Here is a 20,402-nt window from a genome sequence, read left to right as displayed (position 1 = left end):
AGAATGGAAGGTACAAAAGACTTGGTTCATTCAATGTGCTAGTCACTCAGGTTACACACAAATAACAGTTTTAAAAACACACTCTTTCTCAAAATCTCTGTGCCCAATAGCTCAACTTTTATTTTCCGATTCTTACAACACCTCCCCCTCTAGCTCTTAAATCAGTCATGGAGCTTTCCAGCACAGATCAAACCCATGAAACCCATGAAAACCTTAAAAGATGCCTTTCAGCAAATCCTGATGAGCTTCAAAGGATTATTAAAAGACAAAAACATAACTACAAGCAGCAAGAAAGAGCGTATGACCCATTTATTTTCTCTTTGTGGGTCATTCATCTATGTCAAAGCCAGAACTGGGAACAGAAACCAGGTATTCCAGCCACCAGTCTAGCTGTCTACCCAATTATCACTCCAGTTTCAACAGCCAGAAGGGCGCAGATTGCCTTACAAGTAGGGAGTTTGGAGCATTTATATGCAGCCTACATCTTCACAAGTTTTGCTCTTAGTTATCCTTACCTGGAAGCAGGAAAAAAGAGCTGATCTACGTGATCTTTCAGTTGTCTTTTCCCAAGATCATACAATTTAGTACTGGAGTTAGACTATGTAAATTTTTTTTTGCTGAACAAAAAGAGCACCAGGCAGGCACAAGCAATGCCTAAGCTACAGAAAATAGAGGGAATCATCATATTCCCTACTAAGCCATGCTCAGTTAAAGAAACTAGCCAGTACAGGTGCCAAAAGAAACACTGCCATACAGCTGTAGGACAGTAAGTCAGACAATGGAAATACACAAGTGAGGAATATTGATTGTTGTGGGTGCTGAACAGCTGCCATTGGCACAAACATAAGAAGTGATTAATCCAAAGCAAAATGGGTATCTGCCTGTGCAAGTCCAAACTAAAACTTACCCAAATTCAAGTCACATTTAGTATCAGTTTACACTAAACAAAGTATTGAAAAAACACAACACTCCAAAACACACGGGCTTGAAAACGCAAAAATCATTTACTTACCTGAAATTGCTTTTCTACCCAGAGCACTCGACTCATTGGGTTAGAAGTTCTTGATGAACATGAGAGTCAAAATTCAGAAGACCTGCTGCTAGCTGCTTCTCACATAGTCATGAGTCACTATTAAAAAAAAATAATAAAAATTTACATATTAAGCAGCAAAGCTATACAGCAAGCCTTCTATTAAAATATTAGGAGTTATTACAATGTGAAGATGGCCTCAAGGTCTACCAGCACCTGGGATATACAGGAAAGACCATGCTAACATGGACAGCTGCATTTTAAAAATAGTAATTCCTAAAGAACACAGAAAAGAGAGGATTCCTGTGTCCAAATAAGGCCCATACGCAGCTTTCATTGGATCTGAAGAAGGCCTGGAATGCTTCTTCATCTGCTTTGTGGCATCCCACAGAGAGCAGGTCTGCTACTCCCCACATGCATCAGCCTTCCTGCAGGTGTTTACCTTGGACATAGGTTCATCTTCCTCCGAGCCTGCACTAGGAACAAGTGGTTTGGATGAGACTGCCACCCTCCGAACAACATGGAGAATGGAGCTGCCAGAAATGGGCCACTGACCACTGGATTTGATCTTGGGGCACCATAGACCAGAAGCTGTCTACTCCTAATGTCACGGGAATCTCACAGTTTCGCTCTTGAAAGCCATACCCAGTTAAAGCAATACCCAGAGCACCTTTTATTTAACTGAAAGAGTAATCAGGCAGAACAACTCTTGGGATACACATTGCCACTTGGAGCACAAACTAAAGAAATAAGTCTCAAAATGTTCTTTGAAGGGAGCTGGTAAAGTTACCCAGGCTCTGAACCAGGCATCACACAAGATAACAGGCTTTGCTGACAAATAAACTCATGCAGGGGTGCAAAGGATGAAAGCTGCAAGTCTTTTCTGCTAGTCTTCAAGATAACCAAGATCATTTACAAAAGAGAGGAAGAACTTGCACCAAAGCAAACCCAAAATGTAAAAATTGAAATGCATGGGACTAAAATCCTCCAGTGGCAGCACCCAGGTAACAGGCTTCTCTCCATCCCTGTTACCCACATTTTGCACAGCCAAAGGTTAGAGCCAGCAGCAGTAGACAAACCACTCAGCCCTGTGGCTGGGAAGCAAATATACCCTTCATCCAACACTCACCCCACCACACACACACCCACTTTCAAGGAAGACAAAACCAGGGGGGAGACTCGGAAGAGAACCAGCCCCCTTTTGCATGGGGCTCTGCAGGGCTATTTCAATTGAACTTTCAGATAAGGGAAAAACAGATGGTCTCCCTGTTCCATTCACATTTAGTAGGAAACTGCAATCCATACATTTCCATTGAAATACTAGTTAGGGAGGCTGGAAATAAATTCTGCTTGCTGAAGCAGAACCAAATCCAAATAACAGACTGCTGTGAAGCAAGCAGCCTGCGGCATGGCAATTCTGCTTTCTTGGACTCCTTTTTAGCTGTTTAGGATTACTTGGAAATTTGCTTTTGGGTTTACATTGCATTCTTGCCTTATCTTCAAGATTAACCTATCAAAGTGCTTCAGGGAGAGTGCCATCAGGCACCCCTCCCCTCCAAACACCCACCCTGAGCACACACTGGTCCAGCTTCCAGCAGCCAGAAGACTCCTTTCTGCAACAAGCTGGAAGTTAAATAGGTTTTGTCCATCTAGACAGAGCCGTGGTGCACTGCCAGCAGCAGAGCTGCTCAGTAAAAGCCATGCTATCCTGCCTGTTTGCTGTAGGATTGTAGTAATAAGAGATAATGTTTACAAAACGTAAGAGGAGTTATCCACCCCATCAACACCCACCAGCCCATCTTCAGTAAGGAGGAAGGCCCTGTTTCCATGAGTAACCACACTCTTATCTTGTAACAACAGCCACCCTCCCAAACATATCATACTCTCTGCTCACAGGCACTCACTCATCTACCAAGTTTTTTGAAGCCCCAAAAGCCACCCATCTGCTGAGAGTAGCATCACTGCGAACCACGAGAAAACCAACCTGTCATACCCCTCCCTGCACCTGGAGGGAAAGCTCCAAACTCTTCCTACTCTTCTAGGAAGGACAGTTCCCTCCCTGATCCAAGAGACAATGGAGCATAAACTGGTGCTCAAACATAAACACACATTTTCTATGAGCAAGTCATGAATCTGGATGTGTTGTTGAGCACCACAAGCACTCCCAAGATGTTCGATGTCAGTTGTAGCCTCTTACTCTCTGATATTAAGCCATACAGACCCTGTAAGAATGTGTTTTCTGCCACACAGAGTTATTTCTGAGCCAGTTAGAAGAAAGTAGAAGCAATTCCCACTGAATGTTAGCTTGTTTACTACCAAAGTTACACTGCATACAGCGGAACAGTATGGCAAGGTTTGATTAGAGTTCATTCCTGTCTTTCTTGAGGCACACATGGCACTTCACTGTATTTTTTTAAAAACTCTAACATTTGTTGTATACTTTCCAGAAAATAAAAGGTCTATCTTACCTAAACCAATTAGCCTGTATGCCAAACTCTTCCACCCTCTACTCCTTCCCCCAGAGGAAGACCCTCCTGTTTGCACAGCGGTGGCTTTTGCCCTGCTAGGTGCAGGGTACCGGCTGCTAAGTTCAGAGCCCAGTTTCCTTAAACTGTATGTTAATATCTTTATGGAATTAGTTCAGTTTCTGGAGTTGCTAAGTGATAGCTAGCCATAACGGCATGAGAGAAGCCTGTGTCCATTTTAGCATACAATGTGACAACGTTCAGCTCTGTCTGCAATACCACTTGCTCCAACATCCGCAGCATTTCTTTAACGCAGAAGAACTCTAGGAAGCAATTCTGATGGTTTTGATGCTATGAAGATTAATGTCTGAAGTTAGTTGCCAGTCTTGCTCTCCGTATCACAAGATGGCTAAGAATTGTCAGTCATTGTCAATAGCACCCAAACACTCCCTAGGAGCATTGCTAGCTTATTCGTTTGACAACACCTGATCTAATAAATTGTAACCAGCACAGCCTCAAGCTTAGGACAGCCTTAGAGTTGAAGCTGTGCCTCTGACTAATGCATTTAAATAGATTACAGCTTGCGGAAACCTGTAGGATTTCCAGAAAGAGCACATAATTTCTTTTACTAATATTCAAGTGTTATTCAGATGAATGCTACCACCTGAATGCAGAATTGTAAGCGAACCAACCACACGTGATTTAGGAGACTAAGTGTCCACATTTAAGTACTGAGGGCTGCTTTTCAAGACTTCTCAGAAGTAAAAACGTCTCCTTGTGCTGCACATCAGCTGTGCCTGCAAAGCACAGTCATGAAGCTTTGGAGTTGAGAATTCTCCTCTTCCTCTTTTCCTTCCCACTTAACACATACATGCAAGCAGCACTGTTACAAAAGGAGCAAGAGTGGGCTGTTGTCTTACTTTCTTATCAAACATAAACACAAGGATCAGGAACATCTGCAAAGGCTGGATTAACTGGTTACAGGCTGCTGCTTACAAAAGGCACCTCAATGATTACAGCAGCATTTTCATTTTACACCCTAGCACAGGAAGGCAGCTATACTTCCACATTTCACAGGCATGTTTGCTTCTCATTTGCCAGATGCACTAAAGTATTCCTTCAAATACACTGGAGAAATTCAGCCTAAATAGATCAATTGCACAAGTTCGCCAGCCCAGTATGCTTGCAGATTAAAGAAGGCAAATTAATTGATTTAAAGACAACATAAGGGATTTTGAGAGAATTCTTGGCTGATGTCTAAGGTGTCATTTTAATCCTCCTCATAGTTAATCCTTTGAACATAGGAAGCCAGTAAATTTCTGATGCAGTTCTTACACAGAAAACATCTCCAAGGGCATGCTGATCACTGAACTATTTTGCAAATTGCTCCTAATCTACAGTTGTTTGCCTCTGCACTCTTATTGCAGAGACAATAAAATCATACAGCTAATTGGAATGTAGCACTCACTCCCAATGAAAGGGTATGTAAGAAAAAAAAACCTAGGGAATTACCTAAATACCACTTCCCCCCCCCCCCCTTCCCCCCAAGCTTTTGCTGTTATATTTTAGGGTAACTTCCATTTTATATTTTTGTCTTTAACTATAAAAAAAGGCAGAATATTTTTAGGTCCCATTTCCATTTTAGGACAATTTAGAAATAATTTGCCTGTCAGACACACCATATTTTTAATCAGTGCTTGGTGAAGCACTAGAGGAGGCAGCCCAGAAACATCCCCTTCATCTTTCTTGCATAGAAAGATGGTAGCAAAATAGCTAGCATACTGCAAACTCATTCCTAGTGTCCCAAAGCCTGGACAAAACTGTTGTTATCATGACCAATGGCAACATAAGGATGTAAATTAGCTTGAATTGTTCATGGAATTACCTTCTTTAGTTCTTCCAGTGTCCCAGTGACATCGGACTGGGAACAAAACTGAGAAGAGGAAGCTCAAAAGACTTTGGTGCCAAATGAAAGATACTGTTTGCAGAAAGAATGCTTTCTTCATTATTAAAATTTGCACTTTTAGCACATAAATACACTACTGTGCCCAGTCTCATATCTAAGATGTGTACGTACTTTCTGCACTAGCCTGTACAAAGCCAGTTGATACACCACCAAATCTCGATTTCCATTTTATGCTGTAAATCAGGTGAGGTAGAATCTTTGCAAGTGTGGGGGGAAAAAAAGACTGCATGAGCACTAGTTAAGATGACAAATCTTTGAGGTCTCTTACTAAATAACTATTCCAGAGAGAGGAGCAGATATAACAACAGGGGAATCCACCTCCAGTAAGAAACAACCAGCTCCAAAACTCCCTTTGCCTGTTGCCTGGATTCATTTCAAGGTCATGTTACAGCAGGTCTAACACACAACTACACAACAACTAGCAAACCCATTAACAGCAGGTGGTCTCTTTCCCTGTTTCCACAATGATCATTTCCCTTCCCAGACCTTCCCACCTTCTTGTTGTTCAGCCTTCCAAAAAACACCTTAAAGGACACACTCCTCTCCACAAATCTGGCCCCAATGTTGCCATGTGTCTCCGTAGGGTGCCAACTGCCCCAGGGACACTTGGCAATCTTTACATGAGATGGATGTCAGGACACTGAGAAGTGACTTGGTACATGCTGATATTTTCAACTGTCCCTGTAAGGTGAGATGCTCAAGATTTCCCAGATTTACCTGAAAATACTTTGACAATAAAAAGCTCAGATTAGTTAATTCTAAAAAATCAAGTTATTACTTGGTTAGAAAATATTAATAAAATGAAACACACTGCAACTAACTCATAGTTAGGTCATTTTCAGAATATTCTCAGTCAGACCTACCTAGATAATTTCCCCAGGTTATAAAAACCCAAGCTCTGATTATCTAAACAGCTATTTTCTGGACTGTTCTTTGGAAGGAAGTTTCCACTATATATATAACTCCCACTAGCAGTCCACTTGGTGCACACTTACATACTCATGTGTATCTATTAGAAGGACTTTCTTGAAAGCCCCAGCTTTGCTGATCATCTTGAGGCCTACTGTTACAACAACTGCTTGAATGCAAAGCTGTCTGCTGCAACACTCGCTTCCAAAACACATGGTCCTTGCTTACTGGCAAACCCACCAAGGGCTCCCTTAACTTGCGATCAGTAAACCTACTCATAAAAGGTCACACATGCCTCTTCCCAAAAAGCGACAAGGAAACAAGCCTTCCCTTCCGCCTGTGACCTTTCGTACAACATATCTTGTGAGTTCGTTAAGCAAACATGTTAGTGATAAGGAGAGTTACAGATCTCACTACTGCTCTTTGAACAGAGAGTAACATGACTGAAGTTTCCCATCTTCTGCCACCAATAGGACTACTTCAAATTGCTTATTATACTGCTTATTTTTACCAATCAAATGGGTGTTTGAAATCTCATGGATCATTTTCCATCAATTGGTACCTATAGCAGCTTTAAAGGAACTGGAGAAGAATGGGATGAAAGCCGAGGACTCCATAACAAGCACAGTCTACATGCATCTACTAAGAGGATGGAGACAGAAATAGTTCACCTCAACCTGCAAGCAACATCACGTGTCAGAATTCACACTGTATTTAAATGCATGACTTCTCACCCAAAAGCCTTCATGTCAAGTTATCTACTGACTTGGAAACAAACCACAGCAGTTTAAACTTAGCTCTTCCCATTTTGCATGTCCTTTGAAACAATCCTTAGATATATTCCACCTTTGCAAGCATCTTGAAGAAGTAATAACTGATACAAAGCTATTACAAAGACAGAAGTCACAGTAACTGGTTTGGCAAAAGGAAGCGCATCCTTCATTGACCAGAGAGTTGAGAAATTTTATTTCTCATACTTAAGGGTTTTTCCGCTTTTAACATAAGAACAATTACTACAAGTATGAGACTTTACCAGTTGGAATATGGTTCCTGCAGAGTAGTGTTGATGATGGCATGGGAAGAAGAGGAGACCAGGACAGATGCTGGCACGTTTACATGCAGATCTCAAAGGGAGGACAGGCAGAACAGAAAGAGTCATTTACAGACTCTGCAGTCTGGAGGGATTAAGACAAATAATCAGGGCACAAATCCAGATACGTTGTGTCTTTTTTTCAGCTCCAGCAGGTTTAGGAGCATTAGTTTAGATTCACTTCTAGAACAGGATCCTCTACTGGTGACTGAATGTCTCCTTTGTCAGCCACCCTGCATCACAGGCACACAGCAGCTCACTGCCCTTGCTGCTTCTCAGTGCATTGCTTAGAGTGCATCAAATTCCAGAAGTACCAGTGGACGTCGAAGGCTCTACTGGGCAGGGAGGTCAGAGGATACTTAGCAGGACAGCTGGAGGGATGTGCTGACAAGTTTTGTGGTCACTGCTCAACCTTCACAAGTAAGCTAAAAACAACCTCCTTCATGAAGCACACCAAGACCTCCACTGAAGTAGAAAAAAAAAAAAAAAAAACAACAAAAAAACCCCAACCAACTAAACATATTCCATGCTCATCTGTCAAAATACACTTAAAATGTGCCCAAGCAGCTTTCCCTGTGTTGCTGCAGCAGTTAAAGATCTTTTGAGTATACAAAAATGTGATGTTAGCAACACTGAAATTTATAAAGGAGGCTTCTTTAAGCCTCTTTAAGCTCTAAAATATCATTCAATACTTTGTATGCGGGTCTCTTCTAAACAAAAGCTCTACAAGATAATTATATTGATCTCAGAACACCAAACTGCCATATACACAATGCTTGGGCAGCTATCCCATTTTAACCTCCTTCTTAATTCACATTACTGCCCAGGAAAACTTAATCAAAGAAAGTCTGTTATGTGGAAAAACGGAAGGTGCTGTTTCTGCAGCACCTCTGGGCTGAAGCCAGCACACCCAAGATCAGTAATTACTTTTTGCAGAGATTCCCTTCGGTGCTGCCATGTAAGTTTGGCATTTGACTCCACTATTACAACCCTCAAATTCAGCCACCCCAAGCTTCAGTGCTCTTATTTTTATGATATCCCCGTGCAACAAAAACAACACAAAAAAACCCACAAAACAAACAAACCAAAAAGAACACCTCAAAGCTGTTCTGCTGCATCAGTTGAACCAACACGTAACAGCAGCTAAACAGCGTTCCTTGTATCAGACAAGGCTCTGTCTGGGGCTTTGACGACTTTCAGCTCCAGGAGTTTCCTGAGCCTGTATTTAGTAACCCTCAGGGAATCTCTCATCCAAATACTTATTCAGCGTTCCACTCCCCCACCCCCGCCCCAGCCGCAACTTGATCCCATTTAAACTCTTTGTGTCCATAACATTAACTGGCAAGGAGTCCAACACATCCTTTGCCGTTCAGAGACAGCAGTCTTCGTGCTGCTGCCCACTCCTTGGGCTTCCAGTTACTTCTGCATCCTATCTCCCACACAAATGGGGTGGAAAGAAATCCTTGTTTCTGGCTTCCAGGCTACGTACAGGTTCAAGCAGGTACGTTTACATTACTACCTAACTTTTAAGATGTCACAAGCTGTCAGGTTTCCTTCCTCAGCTCTCTCTTGTAAACAGCAGTGAGGTTACAACCCACAAGTTGAGAACCCTCTTCCCCTCTGTAATAACATGTGGGAGATACTGTAGAAAACCTTTACTGTAAAATAACAAACACCAGAAAATATGCTTTTCTTCTGCAAGAAAAATTACACAGAAATAGACTTTATCCTACTAGGTTCCTCCATGATTCCTAAGATGCCATACTAAGATTTTCAAGCACTAAAAGGGGCAGAACAACTGATTATTTACATTCTTTCATGAGGCATCACCTCTGACAAGGCAGCAGTATCTCAATATCCCAAAAACCAGATCACTTTGGCCTCTAATGCTGCTAGCAACATTCAACAAATGTCAACAACATACTTCATGTTTCCTTTAGGATTTAAACAGCCTACAGAATAAAAGGACTGAGCAGCAACCACCTCAACAGATGACAGCTGAGCATGGCACTGCCTAAGTGACAATGCCGCTGGCAAACAGCAGGAGAATGCACATCTGCTAGTGTCAGTGCTAAACCACACCTACCAGATGCACTTACCAATGCATTTCTGCCATCATCTGTGGTCTTGTTTTCTACAGTGGAACCTGATTGGGCTGGTGTAAATCAGCACTCCTCAAGTACACGTCTAGCTGCTCCTGCTCACTACACAGCAATATTCAGTGGCATTTTTTGGGGAAAAAAATACTTTAAACTCTTCCATAAATAAAAAATAATCTGGTTATGAATGCCAGTAATTTTTCATACAAAAAATGGCTTGGAATGTGATGTGACAATCAAAATTCACATTTAGATATGACACATTGCCCCACTACATCCCACTCCTGGCCCTCAACTACATTAGAGGTCCTTGTTCACACTGCAATGTTCAAGATGGCTACATTCCACTCTGAGGGTAAAGGCTGCACGTTAGCAGTTTATATAGCATGTGAAATGCTTTGTATATCCAAAAATATTTTAACTCCCAGTAACATTAAACCAAGACATAGATTTCAGCATTTGCACAGTAAAGAACTGCAACTCCTACAGATATTGCCAGAAACTTTCTTCCTTAAGGCTTTACAGCTATAAAAGAATATTTTGCTAAAGCAGAACTACAAACAAAAAGCAGTGTAATGCTCTTAATAATATGCTAAAAAGGGTTGTTATAGCAAGATTGAGAACAAGCAGAGGACAAAGCAAGGGTGCCATTTCACTATAGCTCACTTTTTTCAGAGTAGATAATTGTATAAATCAGTAGGAAAAACTTGAGAGTCCAGCAGGGTAAACCAAAACTTAAGGGTCTTCCCCAGTGAATGGGATCTGGAAAACCCCTATAGAAGTAAAGAGGGTTCCCCTGCAGCCTTGTCTGCAATTTCACTTGCAGTAGGGAAATTCAGCTAGCCAGCAGATTATCTAGTACACTTAAGTCTTACATCATACCCACCTTAAAAATACAACTTTGTCCAAAGCACCTTAGTTAGGCTGTTACTTAAGACAATACAAATTTAACGTATCAGTCACAAGAGACAAAAGCATGACAGTTGACAGGAGATTTTCAAACAAAAATCACAATTCAGAACAACTCAATTAACCCAGGGGTACAGAACTGGAAGACCAGAGTATTAAGAATGTTACTGTTCAAAAGCAGCAAAGAATCATCTCCTTTTCCAGCTCAAAGCTCTTCTCATTTAAAGACACGCTCTCAACACCATTTGATTCCTGATCCCTGTTTTAGTAGAGCAGCAAAGGCTAAAGCAGATGTGCTGTACCCTCTTAATAAGGCCAGGATACCTAGCCTAGCAAGGAGCAGGCTATGACACACAGTTACCTCCAGCCCCGCTATACTGGTTCTGAGGTAGTTACTGATTAGTGCATTTTTCTGTACAGTCTCCTTTCTTAGCTGTGCAGGCTCCCCATCCCAGAGCTCTCGGCACATACTTTTATTGGGTTGTGGTTTCATTGTTTGCCCTTGCCAGGAAATTCTCAACCACAAGCTGGTTCTGCACCAGTTCCTCACTTCCATAAACTGCCTAATCCATCAATGGACTTATCTCAAGTTACATTACAAATGTAGAATTAACAAAATATAAACAGGAAAAAAAAAGTAAACCTTTTAAAACAGTTATCTGGCAGGTAAGGAAATTTTTCCTGCTCTGTTAACGTCACTATATGCAGGTTTACAGCAAGGTCATACTACATACTTTTTATATTAATGTTAAAAAATACTAGGAGATCCTATATAGCACTAGGGCAATGGAACAGCAAGTTTTGACATTACTAAACATGTATGCGCAGAAAAATAAACCCTTCAGTTTGATAAGCCGTTTACTTGTAAGGTACTAAAAACTGCATGGAGCTTCATACTCCTTATTCATACTGCCTTACATATAGGTCTTAGTCATACTGCCTTACAAGTTGGACTTTGCCTGGTGTGGTCAGAGACCTCAGACAAGCAGGAACTGCAAGTAGTGAAACCCAGACAATCCAATACACCAAAAAAAAAAAAACAAACCCAAAGAAGGCAAGTTGAAATAAACTTGGGTCAACTTGGTGCTTACCCTCCATGAGGTTAACTTCAGCTCTGTAAGATTGTTTTTCAAGACTAGTCTTGTGCAAAACATATATAAGAATACTAGATGAGGCTCAAGAGTTTAAGCAAAAGCTAGTGAGTTTATTACAGCTTCCTGAAGAGACCCTTGGCACTAGCCTGCAGAAATAATCACAGCTTTTATGTGAGAACACAGATAATTTCAGTCTTGCTCTAATAAGCCAAAGAGTGTTATCGCTTAATATTGAACAAGTTGCAAGACCAAGAACACATCACAACCGCCATGTAACAGTAAAACCAAACAGACTTCATTTTCCAGTTTTTTCTTACATCAGGGGGAAAAGTAATTAACACCAGGCATATTAAGTGCCAAAATTAACTGGTTTGCTTAAATGCAACATACAAAACCATCTGCAGAACTTCCTGACGTATGAACAACAGAAGCAGCAAGTCACACAAGATTTTCAAGCCTTAGTTTAAGGGGGAGGGGGGGGGTAAAAAAAGGAAAAGAAGTGTACTTCACCTTTGAAAGCACAGGAAGGCAGAAAGGTGGCTTCTCGTACACTGAAAGGATCACACAGCACCTCTAGGTTTCACAAGACCCCTGCATCTCTAAAAATTAGATCTCTCTTTTCCTTTCTCCAAAGACACATGCTTTAAGAACCCGCTGGGAGAGAAAGCCTAATTCTGAAACACATGTACGTAGGCATGTGAATGGCACCTGTGCTGTAGCAACTTTCAAGTATGTCAAACTAAAAGCCATGGAGGTTTTAGTCTTTGCTGCCTGTCAGTACAAAGAGCAATAGACACAGTTGTCTCGTTGAATTTACATGTCAATACTAAAGTAGACAAAGATGCTGGATTATAAGTGACCTGCAGCCTCCCAGTCCACTCAAATTCTTATCCAAACACATAAAATGGCACAGCTATCCCAGCTAGTCCAGTTAAGTCATGGGTCTACCACAGACAGACTAAACAAACATTGCCATAGCCCCTACCAGTGGTTTAAATTAGTGCCATTAACAGTTCATGACCGCCTCACCCAGACACCTTTTCAAGTCCCTGCAGAAGATGGCAGCATAGAAAATAAATCTGTTGACTTTCAGAGATTTACAAGGGTTATGCTCATCTCAGAGAAAACAACCTTTTGCCTTCTCCAATCACCTTTTTTTATTTATTTGGAGACTGAATTAATTACAGGCCAGAGAGCAGATGAGCATTAGGCTCAGTCTCAGTTGTGGGATGAACAGTCTGCATCACTCTGACCTAGACGGATTTCAGTGACCAGAAAGAAGAAAGCCTCTCAGCACAGTGCAAACACCACTGCAACGGTACTGAAGCTGCAATCTGTCATGCTATCTCATTTCCCATTCCTCTGCACAATGTATTTCATTTTTATAACATCTGATGCAGGAGGGAAAGAAAGGATACGCACAGGCACAACAGCTGAAAACAAACTTGGAAACACCAAGAATAAGCCATTTCCATTTCACGTTTAGTTACATTAGCTACACCTTCAACTCACAATCAGCATTTCTAGAGTCACAGTGGCAAGATTTATACTGTCACACCGATGTCACCTTCACATGTGGTTTCCCTGCAGTCACAAGCTGCTTACAAAGAGCCTGTCACCATCCTCACAAACTATATCAAATGCTGCTTTTTTGCCTCTTGCTTAATAGGGAAACAATACAGTTGAACGAGCTGGGTCAGGTATGGAAAAGCAAGACACAGGATATCAGGCAGGTGACTCTTGAGTGGTAGTTCAGCAAGGATATCTCCGGTATGAGAATTTCAAAGTTAGTGAATCTCTTTTGTAACTACAAGTTATATGAGCCAAAAGCAGTAACAAAACTTAGTTCTGAGGAGAATCCAAAATCAGAAAGAAAGGTACAGACACATGCAACACAGAACAGATCTCCATTCTAAGCTCACAAAATGTTTAGATACATGGACAGAAGTGATCCTTCAGCAGTGGCCTGCTCCCTTCCCACACTGGTGAGGCTGCACCTTTAATACTGTGTTCAGGTTTGGGCCCCTCACTTCAGGAGGGATGTAGGGGTGCTGGAGCGTGTCCAGAGAAGGGCAGCAAAGCTGGTGAAGGGTCTGGGACACAAGTCTGATGAGAAGCAGCTGAGGGAACTGGGGCTGTTTAGCCTGGAGAGGAGACTTGGTGGGGACATTATTGCTCTCTACAGCTGCCTCACAGGAGGCTGTAGGCAGGTGGGGGTCCATCTCCCAGATAACGAGACAGGACAAGAGGAAACAGCCTCAATTTGCACCAAGGAAGGTTTAGATTAGATATTAGGAAAAATTTGTTCATTGAAAGAGTGGTAAAGCATTGTAACAGGCTGTCCAGGGACTTGGTGGAATCACCATCCCTGGAGGTGTTTAAAAACACAAGTACATGTGGTGCTCAGGGACATGGTTTAATGATGGACTTGGCAGAGCTGGGTTAATGGTTGGACTTGATGTTCTCACAGGCCTTTTCCAACCTAAATGATTTTATGATCAACAGGAAGTAGGAAGAAGCTGGAAGGCAGATTTCACCAAAGCAGCATGATACAGGTAATGGCACAGTAAGTTAATACTTATTTGCCCTCTGGTAGTATTAAATTCCACAGCTAGGTCTGCAGAGGAGCTCAGTGACCCAGCTGAGGTGCAGCCTGCTCCCAAGTTTCACAAACCATCCTGTTCCTCGGGTCTCCAGAGGTCAAGCAAGCTGAGGTTCTGCTATCAGTGTGCTGGAAGTGGTTTATTCCCTCACAGTTTTAAAACACAGCAGCTCAGCAGCAACCCTTCTGACTATGTGCTGTGCTCATAGGAGCCACCGATCTTAAACTCCCAGTGAGGCTTTGCTGTCATCTGCCACATACACCAAAATCAGAAGAACTTTTTTCTCCTGTGACACTGACTTGAGTCTCCTAGGAAGAGAGATTCATTTATTCTTTGTTGCAGGGGCCAGCAGAGACACCTGCACACCTATGCAGAGAGCAATGAATTCAAGCTGGATTTACACTTGACTAATTCACTGCAAGTAAAAAGCAAAGTTACAAGATGATACTTGGGAGAATGACAGGGGTGCTTTAATTAGTCTACAACGCCGTGTATAGGAGTGGCCGATGGGCAACAATTACCCTGTGTTAAAAATCAATGCATCCCTAGTCTGATGCAAATGATACCCAAGTCTCAGCAAGAGTGCTTTTGAAGTGGTCTTAACGCACATTAACAAAGACTTGCTAGGGGGCAGGGGGGAGTTGGGGGGGTCATCTCTGTTGGAGGGCAGACCAATGTGTCCATAAAGTAATAAAAGTTCGCCTGCAATGAAGTACAGCTGAGCCCTAACAAAAAAAAAAAAAGTTTTGAAACTTCCAGCCACTATACAAGTTTCAAAGGTTCCCATAGTTCGCAGTAGAAATTTGTTTCACATAGTTCAGTTTTCTGCCTTCTGTCTTGACCTAAAATTCCTTTTCGAAGTTGATAGCTTTTCTGGACCACGCCCCCGCCAGGCTACAGTAATTGGGTTTTAATCTTGTCTCTTCTGGGCATTGAAAAACCTTTGTGCATTGCTGCAACATCCCTCCGATGCAATCAAATAAATAGTAAGAGGTGGTTACCTCCCAGGCTTCAGGGAAAAGACGATCGGTATTCATTTAGAAATTCCTTATTAAAAAAGACACTTTCAGAGTTTGCTTTTGAGAACGCTGTTTGCTAAGCCTCTGCCTTCAAGGCAGAGCAAAGCCCTTTAGGACAAGCAAACCTGGTCGGGCACTACAAAAGCAACTGCGAGATAACGTGCTTTTATGACTCTTAGACTCCTAAGTAGGCTACATCACCTCGCAAAGTCGGCTATACTGCAGCAGGCTGTCTTTCCCAAAAGCAACAGTTCAATACTGAGAATTGCCACCAATACAACTAACAAATACACTTTGAATTTAAATCTATAAAGATCCTGGTTTAACTTTGACCACTTCCAAAGAGGAGCTGTTGTTCCATAGGCAGGTTCGTCACCCAGCACCGTCACATCAAGTCGAGATATTTCTATTCCTTTATTCTAGTCTGTGCACAGTAGGGAGCTAGGTGGTCACCCACAAATGCCTCACTCTCCGATTGTCAAAACTTAACAGCAGCCTTCATTGGTTACAAGTTACATAATTCATCCATTACTTAATTACTCAGTTTCCTATTTGTCAAATAACTCGCTTCTCATGTTAATTAGTTAGAATGCTCGGTCTCAACTAATTCTTGGGGCCGGGGGCTTTCTTGAGTAGGTAGTTGTGATCGCCCCCTGCCAGAATTACCTTTCCCCTAGTTAGTGCTTCTTGTGGTAGACTTCCAGTCAGCTAATACATCTTGTGGTGGTACCTTCCTCGCTTAAACAAAGAACTTGTTGGTGCTTAACGAAGGACTTGGTAGGACATATAAAAATGCTTATACCTTAAATTAACCATTAACAACACATTTGTTCTAATTGTCTTAAAGTCAAACCCCTAACAATATACTTGATTTTATTAATCAATCCCTTAATAATTTGATGTCAGAGCCACACAATAAGAGATCCAACAATCCTTCTACTGCACAAACCAAGGCACAGGTGGGGCTGACAGGCACAGCTCTTCTGGATGGAGAGACTGCAGTATCAGTGTCTCACCATCACCAACACTATTTGAAAACCCTCAGGCCCCAAAGCCAGAAGTACGACCAGCCTAATTTTGACCCGCATGAGACACTAGGGAGAGTGAGTTGCTCATCAGTTAGTCCTCATCATCTTCCCATTTTCCCTATGCAACCTCAATGTTTTTACACTTTGCTTTGAAGAGTTTTGCTGTGGGTTTAGCACTTCAGCAAAAGCTGCATTCCTTTCTCCTTCTGACATTTTCTGTGGTAACCCTGGATATCACATTCAGTAATATCCACCAAACCATGGTTTCTGAAAGACAAGCAAGTTCCCTGAAGAAACCAAAGGACTGGATTGGAGAGGGAGGAAAGAATTCCCTGCTGTGGTCTGCTCCTGTTTAAAATACCGATTGCCAGAAGTCTGAAAGCTGCATCTGCACAGATGTGCAGGATTAATGATGTCTCCCAAACAAATCTGTCAATAAGGAAAACATTACTGACGTTTGCACTACTTCTCTTCTTGAGAGGCCATCTCCTATAATGCATCTGTTACTCAAGTTTTCCATTAGCTTTATAAACTCCAAACAGCCTCTTCCAGTTTTAACAGTTAATCAAATTATTTATTAAAGGTGCAAGAACACTAAATTGGCAAGAAAGAGAAAAAACAAGCTCCAGCAATGTGTTTGCAAATTTGACCTGAACAAAACATTTTCTCTAAAACCTAATGGAAAAGAGGGAGGAAACTTGAACTACATCTTCCTCAAAGGTGCTGCTGGAGCAACAGAGAAATCTTGTGCTTGGGAGCAAGGAATCACTGTCAGTAGAAAGGACATTCCCCTATATGCACAAAAGACTCCACAATGCCTTGTTCAACAGGAATAACAATAAAAACAGAGATAACACCAAAAGGAGCACTGGTATCATAAAAACATGGAAACCACATTAAACAAACCCACTTGTAAATGGCTATTTCTCCCCATTTCTGTTGAGTAGCCCAACACGACATTAACCCACCATTCCTGCTGTACAGGATTTAGTTTTGCAATTGCCTATTTTCAGTTCCCAAAGCAAGCAAGTCATTTATGTGCCATCAGTACCCAGGTCCTTAGAAATATTAGTACAACATACTCCACTTTTCAGCAAAGGAAACCGTGATACTGTAGACTTGGCAAGCTGATTGGCCTTGGATCTAGCAAAAGCATGGGTTTTGGATCCACCTCCCCCCAGCCACAAGCCCCAAAACTAAACAGCACTTCAGGGTCAGGAGCAGTAATCTGTTCCACCCCTCTAAAAGCCATCTGCAAAGACTTGAGGCTCGCCAAGCAACTGCTAATTCCCTTTAATTACTGGAACCGGACCATCCCTTCCACAGGGAGGGAGGGGAGGCAGCCCTGCACAGCCAGAAATTGCAGCCAGCTCTCCCTCTCCTGCCCTGCCCTCGAGGGATACTTATCCCTGACTCCTGCCTCACACATCCATTTGCTGGGAAAAGCAGCAGATCTACTTGAAACCCATAAATTGTGATCCTGGTTGCACTTCTGGATGTAAACATGCAGGCTGATCTTTTGCAGAGCAAGCATGATACAGTGGCACATATGACCTGGGTGGGAGCATAACTGGGATACCTCCACCTATTAGTTTTATTCTGGCTAATCGCAGACAGCTTGGTGAAAATCCAAACGTGCACCCTTGCAACAAGCAGGATGAGGATCCCACCTCCTCACAGCTCTGCACACTGTTTTTTGGTTGTTAAAGGAAGGGGCAGTAACTGTGGCAAAGCATCCTCCCATGTCCCCCACAACCCTGCACTTGAAGGGGTGTTTAGCAAACAGCCAGACTGGGGGAAGGATGAGAAACAACCTGGATGGCACAGCTAAGGGGTTTACTCTAATAGGCTTAACGGCTGAGCTGGTAGCTGCAAAACAAGTATCTGAAGTCCCGAAAGCCCAAGCAGATTCTGTTTGCATCAGGTACAGCCATGAATCTTTCTACGTAAGATTAAAGATGGATTGACACATGTTGCAAATGCAGTTTCATTAAGGAAATAAACATTCTCTATAAGCTATAATACAAAAGAAAAATCAACACAGACCCTACATTTGTGATGAGGGCCTTAACAAGTCAGGCTGTATGCTGCTTTAGCACATTCAAAAAACGGCCCTCAGTTTATGCTTGATCAGCTGCACATACTACCAGCTGCTACAATCTACAACAGTATTTTCATCCCCTCCCTGAAATTTTTAGGAAATTGCATTTGAACATGAAAAGGGAATCCAAGTTTGACAACACTTGCCAGAACAATATTCCTACATTTTGAGTATATAATCAACACATAGAAACCTAGTGCCTGATCTAGCAAAGGCTGTTGTTTAAGTCTCGAGCTCCCCTCCTACCTTATCAGAAGCTCCACAGGGACCCTGGCAGCAAGGCAGGACTCTGTTACCTACACCATGTGCTCCAGCTGGGGCCAAGACTCACGCTTTCCAAGGAGGAGCCAAGGCACTCTCCTTCCACAACAGCAGACTCGATGGTGGGGTGCCATTTCCCCCATGCACTCATCTGGGGCTCCCTCACATCCTACTTCTGTCCCTGCTCTTTCTAACGACATGCAGCTGGACAGATCTGGTTTCTGTTTCCTTCCTTCTACCCTTCAGTTAACAGCCACCTCTATGAACCCAGGGGGAAGGTGTTAACAACAGAGGTCTCACAGGACATGACAGGGTCTTGAGAAAGTGGGAATGGACACAAGATGCTGGAAGACACAGAAGAAGGGTCAGAAGATCAGTCCAGGAAGGCCAGGAGGACCGCTCTAAAAGGTGATTTGAGAGTGTATTATTTTAGCTGCATTCCTGAGCCCTGTACAAACCAGTGCTCGCTTTTAAGACAAGAAATACCACAACTGGTAAGTTTAATTTGGGAATACTTGCAAAGTCATGCTGAGAATACTTCTATTAAATGCTGTGCTTACAAACGTGTCGCTTTACTGTAGATATACTGCATATCAATTCTTACATCTGAGGAATAAGTTAACTATGCAGCTTTGTAAGTACCTAAGAAAGTCTCCAGGTAAGGGAATAGCTCTCCTCCACCCTGCAAGTTAACACTCATCTAAGTCACTGGAGGAACAGTGCTGCCCTCACCCTGTGAATGCAAATCATAGCAATAAAAATACCAATTAAAAAAAAAGGCACTTTGTTCAAGACAATCTAACATGCCCTGTACAAGACAATCCGTCTTCTAAGAACTGACTTGAGAACTTCATTTAAAATAAAAAAAGTACATACAAATAAAATATGTAGGTTATTATTAAGGATACAGCAAGTCACTTCACATAAATGACCATAGAGTAATTCACGTCTGCTTTGCAGAAAAGTGAAGTTTTTGAAGCAGTCCTTGAAAGGAAACAAATCCTTAAATTCAGAAGAGGCTAATACTGCATCCAGAGAAGCCAACATGGTGACTGTTTCTCTGTTTATTTATTTTAATTCTTCCCCCATTTTTAAAGCTATAAATACAGAAAAATCAGCATGTTCAGCTCTTCAAATATTTCGTACATTTCACTTTGCAGTGCCTGTGGAAATAAATGGACTTTTCTTTCATTCTAGCTGAAGTTTGTGTTGCCTCTTTTAGTGACTATTGGCAACATTAAGAGCAAAGACAAGAGGATGAAAGAACTCTATACAGCTGCACAACTGAACTCTTTGTGCCTGTGAGCTTTTATCCTAAAATCCTACTTACAATTTAATATGTCTGTCTAGGATAAACACCAAAGACAAGCATACATTCACACACACATTTACCTAGAATACTGAGAAATGGCTTTATAAATTCTGACATCCCTTCCTAGAGGATGGACTAGTCAAGGCTGCTACAGCACCAGTGCAGCAGCATCAGTATCTTAACTGTATCTTACTAAGATCGAGCACCATAAATACCCCAGTGGCATCTTTTTACCTTCTTACAAGGGCATGTAGTGGTAGGACAAGGGGTTATGGCTTTAACCTGAAAGAGGATAGATTTAAATTAGATATTAGGAAGAAACTTTTCACCATGAAAGTGGTGAGACACAGAACAGGTTGTCCAAAAGAAGTTGTGGATGCCCCATCCCTGGAAGTGTTTAAGGCCCTGCAGGTTGGATGGGGCTTTGAGCAGCCTGCTACTGGAAAGTGTTCCTGCCCATGGCAGGGGGTTGAAATGAGATTATCTTTAAGGTCCCTTCCAACTCAAACCATTCTA

At 42.1% G+C, this 20,402-nt stretch overlaps 1 protein-coding gene across 2 annotated transcripts in view; it reads right to left on the bottom strand.

Moving 5' to 3' along the window:
* SGMS1 (sphingomyelin synthase 1) overlaps positions 1-20,402 on the bottom strand; it is a 98,320-nt gene that overhangs the window by 67,737 nt on the left and 10,181 nt on the right. Inside the window, exon 2 of one of the 2 annotated variants that reach the window (XM_055720214.1) lies at positions 1,013-1,129. The exons of the other annotated variant lie outside the window; for it this stretch is intronic. The gene's annotated coding sequence lies outside the window, so the exon portion shown is untranslated. The remainder of the gene's footprint in view (positions 1-1,012; positions 1,130-20,402) is intronic. 2 annotated transcript variants of the gene reach the window in all.

The sequence above is a fragment of the Falco cherrug genome, chromosome 9, assembly GCF_023634085.1.
Source record: "Falco cherrug isolate bFalChe1 chromosome 9, bFalChe1.pri, whole genome shotgun sequence".
Lineage (NCBI taxonomy): Eukaryota > Metazoa > Chordata > Aves > Falconiformes > Falconidae > Falco > Falco cherrug.
Note: the sequence above shows the minus strand (reverse complement) of the source record. Positions and strands in the feature narration are given on the sequence as shown.